At 48.9% G+C, this 15253-nt stretch overlaps 1 long non-coding RNA gene across 2 annotated transcripts in view; it reads right to left on the bottom strand.

Annotated features, from left to right (window-relative positions):
* Nucleotides 1-917: 917 nt before the first annotated feature.
* Nucleotides 918-15253, bottom strand: part of LOC116964817 — a 46371-nt gene continuing 32035 nt past the window's right edge. Inside the window, exons 4-6 of one of the 2 annotated variants that reach the window (XR_006164879.1) lie at nucleotides 3139-3218; nucleotides 1735-2668; nucleotides 918-1144 (exon numbers count right to left, since the gene is read on the bottom strand). This is a non-coding gene — a long non-coding RNA (uncharacterized LOC116964817). Of the gene's footprint in view, nucleotides 2669-3138; nucleotides 3219-15253 lie in introns of both variants that reach the window. The other variant, XR_004408965.2, reaches the window with a different exon arrangement.

Here is a 15253-nt window from a genome sequence, read left to right as displayed (position 1 = left end):
GTACCACTAGATGCCTCCAGATTCGTTCTGGCCTCATGGCGTTAAAGACTTCAATACTCTGACTCTTTGAGTAACCTAGGAATGCGCTTCGAATGTCCTTCTCTGGATTTTGAAGGATTCCTTTTGAAGCAAGCTACAGCCCTCTAACTCTGTGGGGAACAGGTAGGTATTTGTGGGTGTGTCAGCATTGTAGCCAGAGCAAAGGTCTGTGTCACCTACAAGATACAAATGTGCTAATCAAGATTAAATTAGAAAGAGCTTGCCTTGAACCTGAATATAGGTGTACTAAATTGCTATAACAATGGCAAGTAAGTTTTTTGTAATAGTCTCCTCCAAGCACAATTTAAAATCAGGATATGATCGGTATGATCATTCAAAAGGCAAGGTGGGTGAAATTGCACAAAGGAGGCACACAAGTATCAAAAGTGGAGAAAAAAGGGCAAGATAAGCATCGGGGCATGCAGGGCATCCTCCCAAATACAGAAGGATGAGTGTCAAGACAAGAGAAATTAAAATAACCAACACAGCAAGCAGAAAGGACACCCTACTGCCCACCCTGCTATTTTTGTAAAGAGGGGGCCATAGTGTAAAAACTGGCACGAGCAAGGAGAGCAAGAGAGGAAAGAAAACACGGTGTGGTTCTGATTTGTCTCTCTGCTGCTCACCGTGACCTCAGGACAAGGAACCACCAAGGACTCTGGCCATACGGATTCACTATATGGCATCAATTCCATGGTACTGTATACCCACAGCTAATTTAGAGTATCATTGTGCAAGACTAATACACATCGAATACGATTGTATCAGACTTTAGTATAAGTACAGGTATCGAATAATGTGTAAGAACTGCCCGGTGTGGTGGTAATGAATTCATTCAATGCAGTTTGAAACTGGTCAGATTTGCCAGTCTTCTAAACTTGGTCATCAAATCAATCCCAAATTCTCTGAGATATATAAATGATACAAATTATATAGATATAGCTATCAGTACAGGTGTCGGCATAGGTGTAGGCATGGGCATAGACATAGGAGTAGATACAGGCATAGATACTTACACATAGAGTCTGTTGTAACAGTATGCATAGGAGCAACTATTTTGGAGCAGGTGTCGCATCTCCCAGGAAAGGAACAAGGCCTCTATTGACTTACAGAAAAAACAGAAAATGATGAATTTAAGCCAGAGAGGATGAAGAGGGCAGCCACTTACTATTATTAGGGATTTGTTCTGTATGGAAAATCACTACCTAATCAAAAAATCTACTTCAAAGTCATGATGCTTTTCTGACATGTCAGTTGATAGGATTCCATTCTTTCATAGCAAAGCTTTCAAGCTGCTTTACAGAAAGAAAACCAGCTACTGATCCAAAGAGCAGGAAAAGAAGCAAAACAGCCACTCCACCATACAGGTACAGTGTTGGAAATATCAATAGGCACATGATCTTTCCATCTGTTTTTATTCCTGCTGCTAAGAGCAAAGTGGCATTGATATTTTTCTTAAATCACAAAGAGCTGTATGAAAAGGAGAGGATTGCTGAGGTCTAAAGAAAAGAGGAATGCAAAAATTAGGAGAGAGTTTCTCAAAAGGCTGGGAAATTAGGAAAACAGCAGGTGGAATATGAAGCAGAGTTTGTGGCAGTGCCATTAGCTGAGGGGTTGAAAGCATAGGATAAGCACAGCTGGCAAAGAGGAGTAGCATATCTCCAGCAGTGGCCATACCCAGAAAAGGACACTTACCCTCCAAGGGCAGCAGTTCCCCATGTGGCCAGGAGGCCCAGTACCATGGCAAACCCCTCTGCACCAAGTGAAAGCACAAGGGAATTTTCTTGAAATGTATCGAGAAGGTATGCAAGAAAAAAGGGGAAGCTGTGGCAGAAGTCCTAAGATGTTAAAAGTCTCCTGTGAGCTCATAGTCCAATGTAGTTCATTCGCTGTTTCCAGTTTATATTGTTTAAAATAGCTCATTATGGCTTCATTTTTGTTTGCCAAGACCTCACAAACTCAATTTGAATCATCAACTTTACTCCCGATTTATTGAGGCGTAACTGGGGTAGAATTTGACCATATGTACCTTAGAATCCCCACCAATTTAAAACAAAACAAACGAAAACCCCACATGATAATGAAAGTTTAAGCAGCAGTCAGTAGTCAGGAGGACATGGTTAATTTAACTAAAATATTTGGGCTCTAGTTAAAGTCAACCCACGGTAATGCAACTGCAGCATCCCGGCCCGTGGCTGGAGACAAAATCAGTTTGAAAGTTTGTTTAAAATAAAAGCTAACAAAACTCCAGCCACATTGTCTGTACTCCTCCATCTCCGTGCTCTTAGTTTCTAGCCTCCCATCCCCCATTCTTTTGTTTTCTGGGATTTGATACCCTCCAGCCTCCTACACAAAAAGATGCTTCTGCCTTGGGAACCCTCTTCCAACAGCCAGCTGCCTGAGGAAACCCTAATTTTCTTTCCACTCTCACTGTCCTACACCTTTTATCAAGCAATCCAGTCCCCAAGGCTCCCTTTTCCTCCAGCAAGTACCTCTGCACCTTCTTAAGTTGCACAGGGAACAAACCTCCCTTCTGCCACAAGCCTTGTCCCCTTTGGCACTGTCTGTCTTCTAACTGCAGGCTCCAGGCTCCAATCCTGAATCCAGAGATTTTCAGTATGTGCTTTTCCTAGACACTTACAAGACAGATATAGAAAGCATGTCATTCAACAGCCGTTTTTGCTCTATCGTCCTTTCAGAACTAAGACAGTTTGCATTTAAATTAACTGGAACTTGACTTGTCATTCAAACCAGCTATTGGGGCATTGTCTTCTTGCAGATGTCCTCCAGCACATAACAGTACAGCGTATGGAGGAGTTGGGGCACTGCACTTCAGGGTAACTTCTTCGCTCCATTATGAATAGGGTTACACTTGCACATTAACAGATCGAGAAAATCTCAGTCCTGAAGAGTGGTGAAGTTTCACACACTCCTTTCTCATTTTAAGAGACAGAAATCAAAGGAATTTGGGGCCAAATACTTTAATGAAGGGAAACATTTTGGAAAGGAGGCTAAATCCTGATTTGCAGAGCTTTTCTAATTTGTATTGCCCTATAGCGTTGCTGTAAGCTGATGTCCTTGTATCAGACCTCTCCTTACCACAGGGGTGAGTTCCATAGGTGCTTCATTTTCCTCAGTTATTGCAATGTTCCGGTCCTTGGCCATGGGTAGATCAAGTCCTGCAGGTGAGAGGTATCAAAGAGCAGTCAGAATGACAAGGTTGAAAGATGCAACTCAAAAACACAGCAGTGGAAGGAAAAGCATGAGAGCTAGTAGGTTACCGAGCAAAACACTCCATCGTTCTCTGTCCTTTTATATTATCCTCTCCAATATCTTCACCCTTGTTACAGCTTTACATCACCTGTGTTTAGTAGTGCTACATCCACGTGCTGCCACAGTCCACAGCAAAACAAATTCATTCCAGACCAGGTGTGAGAACACAACCTAATTTCCTTCAGTCTAGTCACACAGCAAAACTGAGAGCTTAGGTCAGCCTTCTGCTTTCTTGACAGCTGCAGGAGGCAAACCTCAAAAGACCACACCACAGCTTTGGAATAAGCGTCAGTGACATTTTTGAAAGGCTACTACAGGCTCCAAGGCCAGACTTGCCACATTTTCACACTTTTCTTTTGCTCTCAGTAGTTCCATTATCAGCCAGTGCACCATGGGTATGTTACTAGTATTAGTAAAGGATCAAAGTACCACTCAGGAGAATAAAGCAGGGAGGAGGCTGAAGGAACATAATTTGCAAGCACTGGGACAAGTTACCAGTGTTTCCCCATAGTTTCAAAGAGTTGGTTGATTTCAAAGGGCATTCTGCCTGAGTAACAACATGGGCCCATGCCCAGTATAGTCTACTCCTGTTGATGCCTTTAAGGGCGGCGGGGTGGGGAGGGGAATAAAAGCGTGAATAATAGCAAGATGTTTGTCAGTCGTGACAAACTCCAGGGCTGCATATCAACAGAGATCAATGCCTTCTCCTCTGCAGCAGTGTAATACATCTCTCTGCATTTGGTAACAGTCCCCACAGGCAGGTGCCACTCCTGAACTCAGTACGAGCTACATATGACAACAAATTTAGCACGGCAAGGAAGACCTCCTATTTGACACTTTTAGCACGGCAAGGGAGAACCCCTATATTCTTTGACACTGCAGCTCCCCACCACGCAGGCTGCTATTTGGAGGAAAACACAATGCAGAAGTGTGGTATTTGAATAAACCTTCTTTCCTCCAGATTCTCCAGTAGGATAATGCAACACAGATTCAGGAGCCCCTGCAACAAAATACCATGCAACTGCAGTGCAGTTTTTAACCTGCAATTGCTGAATACAAAGCACTACAAACAGAAATAGCTAAATAATAGGACAGAGTTGCGCTTTATTCTTGTGACATGTCTTTAATATTACTCAAGTCCGGGCTGTGTACATAAAAGGGACCTGCTGTAGAGGAGATTTACAGTTGCCCGACTTCAACTCGTGTTGAATAACAAATTGGAGTATCGTTAAATGCAAATAACTCTCAAGTCAAGTATTCTCAAGATGTAAAGTAAAAAACGCAAACCTCTGGGTGGCACAAAGTACTTCTGCCACAACCTGTTTTTGCTGAATCACTTTGTGACACCTGATGTTGTCAAAACAACCCTGTGTCTCCATTGCTCCTGGCAGGAAAACTCCTTTTTAGCTGTTTCAATTCTGCTGAATCAGAAGTGGTGCAGAAGGTCTCGTGAAACGTCCTCTAAAAAATATGCTCTATCGGTGGCTGGCAGCAAAGTTAAGGTTGTGGAGGGCCAACCACGGTGAAGGGACAAACTCTTACCCAGGCCCTCCACGGGAGGACGAGGTGAGGAAATGGGGTGGGAAAGCTCACGGGTCGAGATAATGTCGGGGAGGTTGCTTACCAGCTAGCGTTGTGGGAAATACAGAGTCCACTTGGGAGTTAATCCCGGTTACTGCCAAATGAAATAGACTTGGGTGGTGAGAAACCAAGGCGGACATTAAAGCAGCACCTTTCCCCCCCGTCCTGCCCAGCCCAGCACCCCCCCTGCCCCTCAGACTCCTCCAGCTCCACTGGGCACCACAGGGGCCGGGGGCTGAACGGCACTTACCAGTTTCCCTCAGCCATTCTGTCCCTCTCACTCCTCCCCCTGCTCCGGCGCGGGCTCCCCCCGGCTGCAGTGGGCACCTCGCGGTGCTGGGATCAGCTGGAGCGCGGCTGTGGCGGGACGCACCCCTGAAGCAGGAGTTTCAGCAAAGAGCAGCACAGCTCTTGAGCAGACCTGGCTGCTGGGGCTGCTGCCCCGCTAAAGGCCTCGGGGTTATTCCCATTAAAACCTGCGCTGCTGTCATGACCAGTAGCAAAGTGCCTGTGCTTACACACTGAGAAGAATTTTGAGCATAGTGGAATGAGTTCAGCCAAGGGCAATAGAGGTGACTGAGGGATGGGAGTGTCTCCTATCCGAGGACAGCCTGGGAGAGCTGGGCCCCTTCAGCCTGGAGAAAGGAAAGCTCATGGGATCTTACCAGTAAGTACCTGATGGGGACAGGCTCTATGACAGAGCCGGACTCTTCTCAGTGGTACCCAGCGAAAGGACAAGAGGCCATCAGCACAAACTGAAGTACGGTCGTCCAGCCAGGCCCCGCTGACACCAAGCTACAGCTCTTACTGTCTCCCTTTCTGCATTTTTCCTCGCCAGACAGACTCTACAAAAGTCCCCAGCATCAATAGCCCACCTCGGGTGGAAGTCAGCCTGACTGAAATCTGGAACCAAACCATTAGGTCAAAGCTTTAAAGCACAGAGCGTCTGAGAAGCAAGCAATAGGGATTATTTATTTTGAATTCACAAAGGGAAAAATAAGGATTGGAGGACTGCACCGGGGAGACACTAGAATATGATTTTGCGTCAAAGGAGAGCGTATTAGTCCCTTTGCATAATCTCATGGAAATTACTGCCTTCTAAAGTGCAGAGCATTCAGCCTTGGTAGCCCTACGTCACATAAGCCCTCAGTTTCGCAGCTGCTTGCTGCGTTCACAAGAAACACAAGCAGAGTTTTTACTCATTAAGCATAGTCATTAAGAAGACTGTCTTGGCAGGTTTTGAAAGCCGGGGTAACGTCCTGAGCTCTTGCCTGCTCTTCTTCTGGGCACGCAGTAGCCACTGAGCCAGCTGAAGTGACACAGATGATCATTTGTTGCTATCAGCATCTTTATATCAGTTTATTTTAAGATCTACCCTGTGATTACTCAAAGGTTTAAAAAGGGCAAGGCCAACTCGGGATAGCTGAGGCTACCTGTGCTAGTAAAAATGCTTCTTTGTTATTAGCAGGTGATTTCTTCTCTTTGGGAAAGCAGTTATACCAAACAGTGAGGTGATCTGAAGCCTTGTTTAGATGGGTGTGCTGCAAGCCCCAACCTCCGAGTTAATTATCTGCTTCTCCTCCTAATCAGTGGGCAGAAACAGGATTTCTTTGAAATGGTTCCAGTGACTTCAGACATCTGTTTTAATAGTTTTTGACTCGGTGCAGAGAGGCACACATTTCTTTCCAATGAAAGAAAGGCTGGGTTACTAAGAGGCAGAAGACTGCAGTCATTAATGTTATATGAGATTGTATCCACCATGAACCACCACGCAAAAATGATGTCAGCTTCGAAAAGACTCGGAATTTTTACCAGAGCTCTCATAAATTTCGGTGTCCTTCTGAAAGCTCAAGGGGAGGAGGCTATGATCAGGGATCAGTACAGACAACTATCAGCTTTCACTTAAACTAATGAGTTTGATTTGGGTTGGTTGGTTGGTTGTTTTTTTCCTCAACATACCTTTATGGAAATAAGCCTGAAAATTACCATGAGACATTGTCCTGGTTGGGGCTGGACTAGAGCTCCCGTTGGTCTGGCAGCGGGAGGAGCTGCAGCACCCTGAGACCCCAGGGGCTCCCCAGGGCCCAGTGCCCTCACCTGTGCGCGGGGGCGGGGGGAGCACAGCTGGAGGGCTGGGCCCCGATTGGCCGATATCCCCTGTCATGTGACCTTGTGCTCACTCTATAAAGGCAGGAGTGGGCTGTGAGGGGCTGCCACTTCTGGGAGTGTGGCTGTGGGGCCTTTGAGTTTGGGATTGCCAGCCGGGAGCAGGCGGGTGTCGGTCGGTCGGTCGGTCGGCGGCTGGTGAGCAGCTGTATGGCACGTTACCCGTTGGTACTGGTGTCACCGTACTATTCTGTCACTGTTCTTAAACTGTTTCTATCTCAACCCGCGAGTCTCCCTTTGCCCATCCGATTCCCTCCCCATTCCCAAGTGGGGAGAGTGGGTGACCGACTGCGTGGCATTTAGCTGCTGACCAGGCTCAAACGACAACAGACATTTAGAAAATAGATATGCGAAATGGTATCTTCTGCATGCAATGGGAGCTTAGACTCCAGCTTGAATGTTTAGGTTAGGTTTTCTTAAATACAGAGCCCAACTAAACTTCCATCAAAGGTGAATTTCTGGGTGGAAAAAGGGTATGGGTAGCTGATTTTCCTCCACATTTTTGCCAGTTTCTAGGAGGTTTTATGCAAGACCTGATTCATAAGATTATTGTCATTCTCTCTTTCTGCTTCCTTCGTTATGGAGATACCGATTCGTACTTGGGGACAAAAGGTTTTTTACCTACAGAAAAGTAAAACGAAGGTTTTTCCTCAACAACAAAATTGGTGATGGCTGAAAAACTGTTTCTCGGATTTCTTAGTTGCAGTGGATGTATTTGGCAGGAGACTAAATTAAAAAATGCTTGGCGAAAAAGGAGTGTTATCTGAGCTCCCATGTACACGGGGATGTTCCAGGAAATCTGCCTGTGAGAGTCTTTGAACTGACCAATGCTTGTTCTGTACAGCAGAGGTGGAAGACATCCATCCTTCTCCCCTTCCTCTGTTTGCCTTGCCCCAATCCCCTACCCTGGCATTGGCCAGAGCTTTTTGGGTGCTGCTTCCACAGGTGGTAGTGGTTTCTTGTGAACTGACTAAACACTTGCTGAGGTTAATCACTCTCCTCTGACCACTGTGCCAGGGAATGCAGGTAGTAAGCCGTGCTTTTTGATGCTTTTTGAATGCTGACACCCGCTTCCCCACAGGGCACCGCAAGGCTGCCCTCTGGCTTCTGGCACCCGTGCGTGTGACATGGCTGCCAACAAGTGTGCCACCGGGCATCCTGCAGGGACTGAATTAAACTCGTTTCATGTTCCTGGATCTCCGGATTCCTGCTGCTCCGTGGAAGGGGCAGAAAGGAGGCACCCTATTACAGGCCCCTCACCAGCAAGTTTCCAACAACAAATGCCCCAGTGACCTCCTCTGAGCTCTCCTGTTTCCCCAGATGTCCTTCTTCAAAGTTACAAACCAACATCTCGGTTTGCGTGGGCTTCTTTCCTCCACCAGAAGAGCTGCTGCTTGGGAGCCAGGCATTGCCTCAGTGAGAGATGGGCCTGGGATAACTCCGAGCCCCACTGTGTTTTGGAGGTACCTCCCTGTAAAGAACGTGCCCTGTGCTGGGCCAGGCGCATGTGGGTTGCAAGGGCTTCTCCATTGCTCTGCACCCTTCCTGGTAGAGAAGAGAGGAACCGGAGAGGAAAGTATTTTCCCCTGAGCTCCCCTCTTCATCACTACAGTCCTGGACTCTCTGTGTTTCCACTTCAGAACCAAATCCCAAGGAAGAGACTGGCAAAACCCTATTTTCCTGTTGAAGCATTACAGATTGGCATGGGGCTGCCATACTCAGGATACCCAAGTGAGCAGTTGGCTGGGCAGGCGGCACCTTTCAGTTTCTTATTTTGAATAAATCACCATCTGATACGAAACGTGAAAGGTAACGTTCTCGTCACGTTCTTTTTTTTGAAAATTAAAAGAATAAATTTAATTTGGTAATGCAGGTAATACCAGAGGGAGCTTTTAATCAAAGTTTCCAGAAAAGCAACGGACATTTTACTTTACATTTCTCTCACGAGCATGTCCACCAAGTACGAGATGTTTTGGTTTTCCTTCTCAGTCCAAGGAGATGCCATTCAAGCTTTACAAAGCCAAGGACAGAAAGCATAGGGAGATATTCACTTCCTGTGTGCCTTCAGTAAGCGCACCTAACCGGCTTCCCAAGTTCACACGGGACAAACTGTGGATACATCACGTTGTGATGTTGTCCCCTGCCAGTCCCCCTTCCACGTAGATACTTAAGTTTCCATAAAGGTTTACACTTTTCACCATAGGCAGGATGTCTTCATAGCTGTTGGATTCATAGTCCTTCTGGAAGGTGGCCTCTTCCAAAGGTGTACCTGTGCACTCTGGTATGAGCTCATCCGCATGGAGGAGAGGAGGGTGCTGACTTTCCTATACAGACATTCTGGTGGTGGTCTGATCAAGGTGCGGCTATCTCTCTCTCATCATATGAATGCCATGAAGGCAGTAGCCAAAACACACGCAAGATGAGGCCCTGGGAAGACACGGACAAGGCCTCAGTGACTGTCTTGAAACACTGATGCCAAACACAAGACAAGAGATGGGAGGACGGAGTGGGCAGGGGGGCTGTGGTACACCCAGGTGCATTTGCTGGGGCTGCAGCACTGCCAGGGCAGCTGCCATGGGTGAGGATGGTCTGTCACGACATCCCTGAGCGGTGAAGGAAGACGACCTTGAGAGGTGGGTACTGATGTCACCAGCTCCCCAGGTGATGGGCTCTGTTGCACCGAGTGACGTTACCTAGCGACGCACTGTGACCAGGCATTCCGCGCGGCTTGTATCTGGGCACCCGAGTCCCACGCAGCTGGCTCGTGCCCACACTGCAGCTGAGCAGTTCGCAAGGCTGCATTGCTGAGCGAAGTCTTGGTGCTGGTGGCCTGATTGTGGAGTGTTCCCCCCCAAGAGCTGTCAAAGCGTTTTCCCCGGCCCTGCCAGGTACAGGCAGCCGGGGCACCCAGCACACGCGGGCGCTGCAGCGGAGGTGAGCTGGGCAGGGACACCTCACCCTGGGGAGACGGGAGGGTTTCCTTCCTGAGGGACCTGGGCATCTCTTCCAGCCCTCCCCTGGCCAGACCCTCACCGTGGCCTCCTTTCCTTTTCTAGTGTGACACCCGCTGCTGCAGCGCCGGTGAAAGGGAGCAGTTTGTCACCCCCAGCTCCCCCAAGCCCACCGCAGGGAGTGAAGAGGCATGGCCATCGAGGTCGGCGACCGCTGTCCGATCTGCCTGGACAGCTGGGACGATGCTGCCTACGTGATGCCATGCCTCCACCAATTCTGTTACCGGTGTATCCTGCGGTGGGCTGAGAGCAAGCCCGAGTGCCCCCTCTGCAAGAGGAGGGTGCAATCCATCATGCACTCGGTGCGGGCAGATGACGACTTTGAGGAGGTTGTCATCGGACCATCTGGGCTGGCATCAACTTCAGCTGACACCCGCCAGGCAGGAGAAGCGCCCAGGCATGCAGCCACCCACAGCCTCCCTCGCCCTGCAACACCCCAGCTGCCGGCAGTGGAGCCAGTGCCCAGGGCTGCTCCAGGTGGCCTCCAGCCTGACACCTGGGCATCCCTTTTTGATGACCACCCAGCTCTCCTCCAGCGCTTCCTGCCCTGGCTGCAGCTGCAGCTGGGGCTGATCTTTGCGGAGGAGCCTTCAGCAGCGGCTGTGTTTGAGGAGCTCATCCTTTCTCTGCTGGGCTTGATCGGGCTGGATGAAGACGCCTTGGTCCGGGTGATGGAGAGCTGCCTCCAGACTCGCGCGACGACATTTGTACGCCGGTTGATTGCTGTCGTCGTGCGACGGTGCAGCAGGGAGGCCCACCATCTGCTGGGATTAGAGGGTGGCCATGCCGCCGAGGAGCGGGAAGGCAGCCCCGCGGCAGCCCCTAGTCCTGCTGCCTCGCAGAGGGAGTCTCCTGCCCCTGGCCCAGCCCCCTCCGGCAGCCCTGATGGAGCCCATGAAGAGGAGCGCCCCAGCACCTCAACCGCTGCTCTTCGTGGGAGTCCCGGCAGCACCCCTGAGGCCCCTGTTCCCACCCACGGGGAGCAGGAAGAGCCGCACGAGGGTTTGGGGGAGGCTGTGGCAGGCCCCTCCACTCCCAGGCGGGGCAGGCGCCGCTCTAGGAGGGGGCCACGGCGAGCCCTGAAGAGGAGGGCCGGCAGCTGCCAGGGCTCTTGCCAGCCACCCAAGAGGCCACCTCCCAGGCAAAAATAAAACCAGGCCCCAGGAGCGGCTGAAACCAGGGCCAGGCCAGCAACCGGGGCGAGTGCTGGCCCTCAAGTCCATCAGAAGGCACTCAGCAGCCTCAGCCTGCATCTCTGCAGATGGTCCCGGGGCAGATGCTTCCAGCCGGCAGCTCTCCAGCGTCAGGCCGTACCAACTCAAATGCTCATAATCCAGGCCCGTCCCCCTCCTCGCCACACCCTCTGCGCCCACGTGCCGGGACTCGGCGCTCCTACCAGACTGCACTGCCCGGTGCAGCCCCACTATGTCAGCGATGAAATCCCCCCTGCTGCACAGTCATGGCTTGGTGCTGCTCTCTGCACAGGAGAGAAAAGAACAAAGTCTCGGAGCTGCCAGCTGCCAGGTGAGTGTGCTGCAGCAATATCACCGTTTGCTTGCCTTTGTCTTATGCTTTGTCCTATGTATTTTCTACTGGCCACCATCACTGGCTCATTTCTAGCATCTTCAGTCCTCATCTTAGTGAAGTATTCCTCCTTGAATTGCAAAACATGTAAGCGATGAGCTGCACCCTAGCCACTAGGTAAGGCATTTTGCAGACCTACCAGCACAAACAGGTTCAGAAATAAGATGCGCTCATACAGGAATTTGCACTCACGGAAACGTGTGTCTGATTAATTTGACTGGTTTTATGCTAACTTCTTTACAGAGGGCTTCACACCAGACGAAGGAATGTCCAGCGTGATTTGCCTTTACCTGTGAGAATCCCGACGACTATCAGGGTTCCTGTCCCTGCCGCAGGTCGGCAGCGTGGGGAACAGCTTTCTGCAGTCACCTTACGTCTCTACACCGAGATTCAAATAAGCCATGAACACCGATCCGTTGTGAGTATGCATGATTTCCCTTTGTAGCTGAAAACTACACTAGCAGAACTGAAAAGGTTACCCCAAATCTCCATCCAAGCCAAGCAGTTTCCTGTAGTGACTTGTAAATGCCAGGCATGGAGTTTGATGGAAATACAACAATGACGCTGCAAAAAAACATGAACACAACCCCACGACTTCACCCTAACACCCAAAGTGATGCTTTCAGAAACTGCGTCTTCTTCCCTGCAAGCAGCCGTACCCATCTGACTAGTCAACCCATTGAGCCAATGTAGCTCCAAATGGACACGGGCCTGTACACGTATTTTCAGAGGTGTGTACACACAACGTGCATGCCTTCTTTTGGGGTCCGGGGTCAAAGGCCATTTTGCCACTCAGAGGAATTCTGACTGGAACCATACTGGAAGAGTCGGTTGCAGGGCATTACAGTATTTGTCACTCTCCCATACCTACCTTTGCTAAAGTAAAGCTCCTTCACTTGCAAAAACCCGGTAGATCACCAGCCATCAGGTGAGACATCTCACAGCCCTAAAAATGGAAGGTTTTATAAACCAGGTGTATGAAATGATGCCACTTCAGACAATTTCAGCTGCAGGTAGCAAGTGCTCTTGTAAAATTTCCCCAGGATCTAGTAAAAATCCTCCAGGACAGGATATTCTCTTTTTTGATGGGAAGCGATGTGGCTGAAGCTCTCCCTTTTAAATATATTCTGCAAAAATGTGTTGATTACTTCAAAAAATGCCTGTGTCATACCCTGGAATCTAAGCAGAAGGCAGAGCTGGCAAGCAAAGCCTCGCCGGAGAATGTTCAGAGCGCCCCACCAGCTGTACCACTCACTTTGAAGAGTACTAAAAGTTGGGAAACTATTTGTCAAAGCCCAAGAAATGCGGCCCTCTTCCGATTACACTTGATCTAGAGGTAGCTGCACCTGCAATGAAAGGAAAACCCCCTGCAAAAAGGAGAAAGGGGCTGAAGATGTGGCTCGACAACTGCATGAATCGCCTGCCACAGCTCTTGTTTAGTGGGGAACCTCCATCAGTGCTGAAGTGGCAACTACAGGACTCACAACAAAGCGAGAGGTATAGGAAGCTGGAATCAAAACAACACGCAATGGATCTGTCTCTTTTAGGAGAAGGGTGGAATGGAAAGAAAGGTGGCATGACTTGAAAGCAGACGATGGATGACTAGGACGGGAGGTGGTGGGTCTCGTGTACTGAAGCAATGGAACTTCTTGCTGCCCAGTTTTGTGCATACCAAGCTTTTTGAATGTTCAGAACCAAGGGGTCCAAGCCCCTGGAAGAAAAGCACGTCAGAGAAGGGAACAAACCTCAAGACACAGTCGGGAAGTCTCGGAGCTGCCAGCTGCCAGGTGAGTGTGCTGCAGCAATATCACCGTTTGCTTGCCTTTGTCTTATGCTTTGTCCTATGTATTTTCTACTGGCCACCATCACTGGCTCATTTCTAGCATCTTCAGTCCTCATCTTAGTGAAGTATTCCTCCTTGAATTGCAAAACATGTAAGCGATGAGCTGCACCCTAGCCACTAGGTAAGGCATTTTGCAGACCTACCAGCACAAACAGGTTCAGAAATAAGATGCGCTCATACAGGAATTTGCACTCACGGAAACGTGTGTCTGATTAATTTGACTGGTTTTATGCTAATTTCCTTACAGAGGAATTTACACCAAACTTAACTTCATCATTATTCCAGCTATAAGGTGCCATACAGTCTCAAAACCTGATTGGTTTTCAGATTTTTACCAAATGGATATATTTAAAATTATACAAATTGTTTCACATCTGACCTCTCATATTTTAATACCTAGGGTCATATTCTGTCAAGGAAGGAGCCCCAAGAATTTCATCAAGGGTATGCACAACATTCTTCAGCTGGGGAAGGACACTGGCAGACACCAGCACATGCCTTGGTCTGCCCAGCTGGAAAGGTACTTTGCAGAAAATGCCCTGGAGGTCATGGTTATCACCAAGATGATCATGGGCCAACATCTCCCCTTGCCGCAAGGAACACTAACGGTGTCCTGGTCTGCATTAGGAGGAGCTCTTCCAGCAGGTCGAGGGAGGTGATCCTTGCCTTCTACTTGTCACTGGTGATGCCACCCCTGAAATACTGTGTCTGGTTCTGGACTCCCCAGTACAAGAGACAAATGATTATATTGGAGAGATTCCTGCAGATGGCCATGAAGATGATTAAGGCACTGGAGCATCTCTCCTCTAAGGAAATGCTGTGCAAGCTGGGACTGTTTAGCTTGGTGAAGAGAAGGCTCCAGGGTGGATCTGATCAATATACAGAAAGGCCTGAAGGAAGGCTGCAAAGAACATGGAGCCAGACTCTTTCCGGTGGTGCCCAGTGATAGGAGAAGGGATATTGAAGAGCAGTCTGGACATGATCCTGAGTAAGCAGCTCTAGCTTTCTCTGCTGGATCTGGCAGCCTTGTCAAGATGACAATCAGCAGGCCCTTCCAATCTCAACCCTTCTGTGATTGTGTGAAAATACTTGAGTTGTGTAAATAATTATTCTAATAACTTCATTTTGTTTATATAAAGTAAACAAAGGGAAGTAGTACCCTGACATTTTCCACCCAGGGGTGTTCAGAGAGCTGGCCAATGTCACTTTGAGGCCACCCTCCATAATCTTTGAGAAGTCCAGGAGACCGGGGTACGTCCCAGAAGTCTGGAAGAAGTCTAATGTCACCTTCACCTTCAAGAAGAGCTTAAAGGACGATCCAGGAAATTATAGGCCCACCAGTTTTACTTCAATCCCTGGGAAAGTTATGGAATGAATCCTTCTGGGAGCTATCATGAGTCAAATGAAGCACGTGAGTGGGAAAAGCCAGCATGGATTCACCAAAGGAAAACTGTGCTTGACAAACCTGATCGCCTTCTACAACAAAGGAACCTGCTCGGTTGATGTGGGGTGAGCAGCAGGCACTGTCTACCTGGATTTCAGCAAAGCTTTCAATACAGTTCCCCCCAGCCTCCTCCTAGAGGAACTGGTGCGTTATGGTCTGGACAAGTGGTCTGTGCGGTGGGTGGGGAACTGGCTGCCAGGCTGCACCCAGAGGGTGGTGGGAAATAGCTCTTCTTCAAAGTGGCAACCTGTCACAGGTGGGATGCCCCAGTGATCACTGTTGAGCCCAACACTGTTTCATATCTTTGTAAGT

This window comes from Tyto alba, unplaced genomic scaffold (genome assembly GCF_018691265.1).
Source record: "Tyto alba isolate M040663 unplaced genomic scaffold, T.alba_DEE_v4.0 Super-Scaffold_13, whole genome shotgun sequence".
Classification (NCBI taxonomy): Eukaryota; Metazoa; Chordata; class Aves; order Strigiformes; family Tytonidae; genus Tyto; species Tyto alba.
This window is presented reverse-complemented; position numbering and strand designations above follow the sequence as displayed.